Genomic DNA, 8,949 nt, shown 5'->3' on the forward strand with positions numbered 1-8,949 from the left:
AAGGGTTATACTACAGGAGATAAGGGAATTACAGCTGATAAAGGGTAATACTACAGGAGATAAGGAAATTACAGTTGGTAAAGAGTAAAAGTGTTATAACTGGTAAGGGTAATACTTTAGGTGTTAAGTTATAACTGGTGAAGGGTAATACTTTAGGTGTTAAGTTATAACTGGTGAAGGGTAATACTTTAGGTGTTAAGTTATAACTGGTGAAGGGTAATACTTTAGGTGTTAAGTTATAACTGGTAAAGGGTAATACTCCCTGAGGTAAGAGTTATAACTGGTAAAGCGTAAAACTTCTGGAGTTAAGAGAGTTATAATAGGTAAGGGGATAGTACTATATCTTAGTAAAGCCATTTAAATGAAGACATTGGACTACATAATTAATATCCTGAATGCATAAATAATTGGAGCTTGTGTACAGTTAGCAGAGGTTCGAACCTTGTTAAGTCTCAGCTGCTGATAAATTAAATATTTGTTGGAGATGAATGGTTAGCAGAAGTTTGAATTCCCTTTGTCTTAAATTGCTGATAGGTCAATTTAACTTATACGTTTAGCACCGGTTCGAATCGTATTTAGTATCAGTTTTCAGTATAAGGATATTGAAACATTGTACCATGATCGGTGTCAGACAAACAAACACTTCGCACGATTCTAATTTATCTAATAAAAAATTTCATTTAATATTTCTAAACGGCAGATGGCGCATGGATGAAAACAGTTAAACAAGTTAACTACCAACTAAGATCATGAATTTCATTCTCTGTAGCACCAAGAAACCCAGACATGAGTGACTGACAGACTGTCTTCCAGTTGAAGTTACAATTCACATCATTGTCCCGCCTACAAATAGCTACCTATCACCAATTAAATATTTCAGTTCATCGCCACATTAACAAATATGAAGATAATAAAGAGTTCAGTAGCGCGAGATCCCCATGGAAACTGAGATGAACTGGAACATTAATGGTGATAATGTAACAAAGTGTTGCAGCTGCTTTTTAACGTCGTACTTGAAATTTCAAAACAACCAAATCAAGCTTCATCCAATAAAATTGTCTGAAAACACTGAGCGATTTGAGTGACCATCAAATGTCGTGACGACTTTAAATCTCTTTTTGTCCAGATCTAAAACTGCCAAATCCCACGTGCAGTGGTTAAAAAAAAAAAAAAAATCTTACCCAGGACACTATAATATAACTTTCGTCTCACAGTAACAGTCCAACCGTTAGAATTGACAATTTACCTGGTAGGCTCATTTTGACACTTAACAACCTGCCTGGTGGGTTGGTTTCGAAACTTACAATCTGCCTTGTGGGCTGATTTGGAAATTGACAGTCTACCTGATGGACTAGTATTTAACAAACGATTTTAATCCGTTTACGAATAACTTACCTGTTTCTGTTTTTCAAATAATAGTTATTTTTATCATTTCTCAAATATTTCTGAACAAACTTTGATTCTTTTATCAAAGACTCTTATTGTAGGAATTCTTGATGACGAGAAACCCACTTGAAATAAAAATGTAACTCAGAACGGCTGGTATGGGTATTGACACTTTTATTGATAAGAAGAGAACAACGATTCGACCTACATAGGTCTGCTTATCAATAAAAGTGTTAATACCCATACCAGCCGTTCTGAGATACATTCTTATTGTTATTCTTATACACGTGCTATTGTTTTAGTCTAGAGAATAAATATAGTATAAAAATCGTGAAACAATAATTGTTTTGTTTTAGAATTTCGCGAAAAGCTACACGAGGGCTATCTGCGCTAGCCGTCCCTAATTTAGCAGTGTAAGACTAGAGAGAGGCAGCTAGTCATCACCACCCACCGCCAACTCTTGGACTACTCTTTTACGAACGAATAGTGGGATTGACCGTCACATTATAACGTCCCCACCGCTGTAAGAACGAGCACGTTTGGTGCGACCGGGATTCAAATCCGCGACCCTCAGATTACAAGTCGAGTGCCTTAACCACCTGGCCATGCCGGACCGGAAACAATAATAAAAATTATTCACCGGAAAACACGGTTAACTCCAAGATTACCAACGGGGTTCGAATAGACTCTTTTTAGACGCATTTATTTATGGGTCCAAATCTTTGTCAGTTAGAAGATTCGTAATACGATACGATCAAGTAAAACTAATTACTGCGGGGACTTCCTGTATATTTACGTGAGAAAACAAAACACAAATGATTTCACCCATTTCGATTAGTTACTGTGCGCGTGCGTTTTCTTGCAGCAAATCCACGTTGGACTATCTGCTAAGTCCACCGAGGGGAATCGAACTCCTGATTTTAGCGTTGTAAATCCGAAGGCTTATCGCTGTACTAGCGGAGAGCGACAAAAGAGATAAACAGGAAAGAACTAAAGGCATGCAATCAACAGAACTTCTCACGTGTATACTGCACTGTAATACATACATAAGGTTATTTACGAAGGCCCCCGGCATGGCCAGGTGGTTAGAGCGTTCGACTCGCAATCTGAACGTCGAGGGTTCGAATCCTCGTCACACCAAACATGTTGCAGAGGCGTTGTTATTTTCCGATCAGTTCGTCCGTAAAAAGAGTAGCCCAGGAGGTGGTGATGACTAGCTGTATTCCCTCTAGTCTTACACTGTTAAAGTAGGGATTGCTAGCGCAGATAGTCCTCGTGTAGCTCAGCACAAAATTCCAAAACAAACTCCTTAATAAATCTTGGTTCATCAGTAAATGGATACCAACCATATCAATGACAACATCTTGAATCATTCATAACTTTATAATCTCTGTGGTACTTTTGATGTACATTTTATTCTACATCAATACGTGGCAGAACTTTGGGGAATGACCCGTTAGTGAAGTGCGCTTTTGAACGGGGATTAGAGACCCGTGTATATTTATCAACTCAATGGTTACGGTTAATAGAGCAAATAAAGTCAACCCCTCTCCAATTAAAATTTGTTCCACATCTCGGATCTTTGATTTTTATTTTATTTTACATTTGTTTTGATATTTTCCTCTGATTAAGATTCTTATTTTCTGGAATTAACTTCTTATAAAACGTATTTTTCGTTTACTATTGCTTCATGACAAACTTGCAGCTTACAATATACAGTCATAAGAAACTTGCAGCTTACAATATAATACGATTTTGGATTTTTGAAATCAATATTTCTTTTTAAATACAGAGGAAAAACAACCAATCAGTGGTTCTCACCGCCTTACACTGAATAGTGATATTAATTGACACAGTTATATGACACCCTGCTGAAAGTATATCGTGACTCGAACCTTTGACGTTCAGACACACAGCCCAATATGCTTACCATTAATTATGTTCCATATGTTTGCTAAATTTAGGTTTTCATGTTTCTTCACACACGTATTTGTGATTACAAAACAAAACAAAATACATGCCGTGAACATAGCTGTGTTTCTATAATAAACCAGAGAGACACTACCATTCACGTATGACGTCATGGTAAGTGAATGTACAGAAACTAGACTTGTATATATTTTTTCATTTACTCAGAAACCACTTGTTTACAGAGTTTGTTTGAATTCAAATCTAGGACATCTGACGAAGCTGAACGTGTTAACAGAAAGATGTTTTCTTTTTTGTTTTGTTTTTTTTAGAAACATGTATATTTCCTTCTGGGAAACTTTTAGTAATGTTTCCCTCCTAAACTGAAGTCAACCATTAATTATAAACCATTAGCATCTAAAACCTGTTTTTGACTGCAATGTTTTTACAAACTCATTTGATACCTGTTTAAGCTTTCCTGGCTCGAAACGGCCAGGTGGTTAGAGCGCGCGCTCGACTCGTAATCTGAGACTCGCGGGTTCGAATCCCCAATACACCGTACATGCTCGCTCTCTCAGCTATGAATGTGTTATAATGTGACGGTCAATCCTATTATTCGTTGATAAAAAGAGTAGCTCAAGAGTTGGCGGTGGGTGGTGATAACTAGCTACATTCCCTCTAGTTTTGCATTGCTAAAACTAGCCCAGATAGCCCTCGTGTAGCTTTGTGTGAAATACAGACAAATCAAGCTTCCGCTCAGTAAAAATAAATTTAACTTCCCGTTGTGATGAGTGACCACCCCAGTCGTTCAGTAGCATTTATACGTACTTGCAACGCTAGAAACCGGGTTCCGATACCCGCGGAGGGTAGAGTACAAATAGCCCATTTGTAGCTTTTTGCTTAATTTCACACAATGACAGCGACGAGTGAATATATTCTAGAGCACGCCCCCTACCGGTCTGCTTCATTCATTGAAGAAAACTGGCTGGAAAATAATCGTTATGACTTCTACGAGGTAAAATGAAAATAATAATAGAGCAACACGTTGTACAATAATAAACACTGCTCCTGGAATGATCCAAAATAGGATTCATACAGAACATTGTCATATTTTATAATTCTTTACGTCAAATTAGTAATTTTAAAGAGCTATATATATATATACATTCACGTAGATACACCAAAATAAGTTTCTCCAATCGAATTAACTCTTTCTTTTATAATAAAACCCCATTGTGTTATCTGCTATTTACACTACAGAGAATCGAACCCAGGATTTTAGACTTTCAAATCTGTAGACATACCGATGTCCCATCGGAGGCCTTCCCCAAACGAAATTCTATTTTCAGTTTATTTCTACCACTAATTTTACGAACTTAGAACGGTAAAATTCAAAGTTTTGTTGTCCGTAGTGGACACAGCAAAAAGCCCAATAGTGATTTTCACTAAAAGGAAAAATAAACGTGGCTTTACATTACGATAGAGGTTATAATGGGAATCACCTTAGAATTTCACAAAATAGAACATGAGCAATAGCCATCTTAAAAAGCAAACAATCAACATCTTCTATGTCAATGGTTAAGGCTGCTGAAACAATAATAATAGCAAAAAAGTTGATTTTACGATTGTTAGACCAAATTCATCCATTTGTACTTTATATTATTCTTACTTCACAAGACCACATAAAAACGGTTTTGAATATTTTATTCAAACTTGGGCAAATCTGCTTAAACAATCCTATGTAGGTCATAGGACTACTTTACTGCTGGTTATTGAAATAGGAGAGATTTTATTTATCAGTAGTTTAATTGATACTCGTCAAGTTTCTCTTCAAAGTTATTCAAGCACCGAAAGTTATGCACAGCTACTAAACAAACTTCTTCGAAGGTTGTACAGCTATTTTTAAATTGATTCTTGAAAGTCGAGATTGCCACCCTTTAAAATTTTCTATCCCTCGCTAACTCCGTAAGTAATTCGAAACCATTCACACATCGCAAAAATACAGATGGATGAAACCTTCACCTCCAAAACTCTTAGCATTCGTCAAGAACTGAAGTCACCCATGTAATAAAAACTGTTACTGAATTCGACTTATAATTTACACCGTAAATCAAACTTCGAAGTACTTCAGAAGTTAATTTGAGCTAGGAATATAAGCTACATTCTCATTCGTTCAACTTTGTTTTTCATCCTCATTTTTACCCCGTGTGTCTTATAATGTTTGTTGACACAGGTGAGAATGCCTTAAATTTCGACTGATTTTGAGTTTTAATTTTCGCCTTCAAAGCACACACATATAATTCAACTCTTTCGAATTAAAAGTAGATTATTTAAAAACTGAACATAAAAATAGCAGAATTTCAAGAACCTTACTTAAAACATATATTATTAACAAAATACAGCACGAGCAAAACCACATAATTGAATCCTGGATAACATATTCTAGAACTGGGGAAGTAACCCCCTCATTTTAAAAAGATAGAGTCCATTATGCTTCATGAATGTGTTTGTTTTGAACTAAGCACAAAGCTACACAATGTACTCTGCCCAGCAGAGGTATCAAACCCTGTTTCTAGTTGTGTGACATATTGCTGTGCCATTGGAAAGCTGCTTCATGGAATCCAACATAAAACTAAACCTTAGCGCAATGCCACAATAATAACTTACTTTTATATTCCCACCGTTTTTTTCTTATCGGAAGGGTCCGGCATGGCCAGGTGGGTTAAGGCACTCGACTCGTAATTTGAGGGGGTCGCGGGTTCGAATCCCCGGCGCACCAAACATGCTCGCCCTTTCAGCCGTGAGGGCGTTATAATGTTACATTCAATTTTACATTCGTGGTAAAAGTGTAGCCTAAGAGTTGGCGGTAGGTGGTAATGACTAGCCGCCTTCCCTCTAGTCTTACACTGCTAAATTAGGGACAGCTAGCGCAGATAGCTCTCGTGTAGCTTTGCGCGAAATTCCAAAAAAACAAAACAAAAACAAACAAAGCTTATCGCAAAAATCAATTATATGTTACCAGAGAACCCACCTACACCATGTTGTGTTTTTCCAGATTAGATACATTAACGTAACTTTTAAAACATGTTTACAATCTGATCTAAATGCCAATTTAAAAGCGTCGGAACCTTTATTCGTTTATCGGAACTACACTGTCCTAAAATCACAAACGCAATCGGATTACCCACAGTCTTTTAGTCCTCGTAGTCTGTATAATTACCTGACTTCTTGTATTACCTTAGCAACAGCTATTAAAACAAAAGTAAATCATAATAAAGAAAAAAGGGCACGTCTTATATATCTTGATTTAATCAGCTTCTCAGTGGTTTGGATCTGAATTGTTTATAAGAGGACCCGCATCCAATAGAGAGGAATTTTTTAATTTTAGTTTTATCTGTCAGTGCGAATAAGCTAACCAGAAACAAAACATGTACATTAAATAAAAATAAATGAAATATAATATAGAGATAATTTTTAAATACTAAGATAGCCATACACCAGTACTAAACCACGCCATTTAAATTTCCATATGACTTACTTCAGCTTTCTTGGGACTGTCTTTACGCATTTCCTGTTTTGAAGTCGCCAGAAAAGCAAGACATGAGAATGTGTTGGGTTTTAACGGCTGATCCCCAAAGAATCTAACAGTGATAAAATAATAAAACCCGTATGGAAAACTATATAAGAACGGATCTAAAGAGATCTAAGGAGAAGACCACGTGACCATTTAAAGTTCTCTGCGTTCCAGAGAGCCACGTCCTAATTGAAACTGCGCGTACACCACAACCAGCGTTAACCGAATGTCTTTCCTAGGCCCTATGGAATGCTGGGAATGACAACAGCAGAAACCTGTTCCAGTCGCAGGTGCGTGCTCAGAAAGACAATGATGATACGCATGCCCCTATAGAGGGCATTCCAGTTCTGTGCCGTAGTAATCTACCTGATTTACATTCATACCATCTTGTCACGCGTGAAGTTTGAATGCGCAGATTAATTCCATCAAAGCTGAACAACAAAATCATGATAATTCATGAGTATGTATTGGCATTTCACTGGCCTTGAGTGGAAGTTAGATAATCATATCGTGTAGTTATTATTATTAGTTTCAACGAATATCGCCAGTACCACGGAGGTATTCGTTTCCATTTTTATACACCTACCAGGAAAGACGTGGTTATCAAGTGTTATGTAAATACACATGTTTCGGTTTACACATTTCACAAAATTAATCACATACTCCTAAATATCCAAGTCCGTTTCAAACTATGTAAAATTGGCACAAAATCTTCCAAATATTTAAACACTCGTTCTTAGGCCTAGCATGACCAAGGTGGTTAAGGCGCTGGACTTGTAATCTGAGGATCGCGGGTTCGAAACCCCGTCACACCAACCACGCTAGCCCTTTCAGCCGTGGGGGGCGTTATAAAGTTACGGTCAATCTCACTATTCGTTGGTAAAAGAGCAACCTAAGAGATGGCGGTGGTGGGTGGTAGTGACTAGCTCCCTTCCCTCTAGTCTTACACTGCTAAATTAGGGACGGCTAGCGCAAATAGCTCTCAAGTAGCTTTGCGCGAAATTAAAAACAAACCAAACCCACACATTCCAAAAACCAATGTTGTTAAGCCTATTTAATATTAGATCACTTATTTGAGTTAACTGTTTGAAAAGTCATTGGTAGTATCGCTTTTAAACTAACAACAACAAAATAATAATATTTAATAACAATAATTTCCTGGTCAACGTTTCCATAAAACGACCTTTATCAAGCAGTCACTTTAACCATTTCTTTGATACTTTGAATGCTACACACCAAACGCGACTTGGAGGTTTAGCTTAAATAATTCGCATATTTAGGTAGTAAGGTTTGATGACCTTGAACCTAACTGCTCTTTAGATGTTTACTAACAAAGGCAGCAGAAAACGTAGAGGGCTTCCTTACCTCAGTGTACCTGGTAAAGGTTTTTTTTTTTTTCAATAATGTTTTTGATTCAATTTACAATATATAACCATTTACCTTTATGACAAAAAGCAAAGTTTCTTGAAGAAAAAAAAAAGACCACTTTAGTGACTCATACTGTTAGAACTGGCGTTTCGATACCCTTGGAGGGCAGAGCACAGATAGCCCTTTGTGTATACTAGCAAAACAATGAAACAATTATTTTTTAGAAAACGAAAAAAAATGTTGTCGGAGACTATAGAAAACACATTTTACGTATTTCGTTTGTTTATTGTTAAACACAAATCTACGCAATGGGCTATCTGTGCTCTGCCCATCAAGGGTATCGAAACTCGAATTTTAATACCGCAAACCTAAAGATTTACTGCTGAGCCAGGTGTTGCATATTTCAACGTGATCTTTTGAGAGAGATTTTAATTCGTATTTGAAATTTGAGAGCAGAAAAGTAAAGTCTTCTTAAAAATAAAATAAACTGTCTTGTTTTATAATTATAACACAGCGTTCTCATGCTATAACACTCCTTTACGATATAGATAACATACTGTGAAGAAATGAATCAGTGTACTTATATTTAACACACTAAAAACAAAATAATGATATGCATTTACTTAAGCCTTAATGGAAGATAATGCTATCCTGTACAACAGAAAAACAACAAATTAACACTTACTTGGAAGACAAAATTCGAAAGAAGTTAA

At 36.6% G+C, this 8,949-nt stretch overlaps 1 pseudogene across 1 annotated transcript in view; it reads right to left on the minus strand.

Moving 5' to 3' along the window:
- LOC143248577 (epidermal growth factor receptor kinase substrate 8-like) overlaps positions 1 to 7,114 on the minus strand; it is a 74,231-nt pseudogene extending 67,117 nt beyond the window's left edge. The window contains exon 1 of the transcript XR_013027051.1: positions 6,833 to 7,114. The product of XR_013027051.1 is annotated as an epidermal growth factor receptor kinase substrate 8-like (transcript). The remainder of the gene's footprint in view (positions 1 to 6,832) is intronic.
- Positions 7,115 to 8,949: the final 1,835 nt, after the last annotated feature.

Source organism: Tachypleus tridentatus, chromosome 4 (genome assembly GCF_004210375.1).
Source record: "Tachypleus tridentatus isolate NWPU-2018 chromosome 4, ASM421037v1, whole genome shotgun sequence".
NCBI lineage: Eukaryota > Metazoa > Arthropoda > Merostomata > Xiphosura > Limulidae > Tachypleus > Tachypleus tridentatus.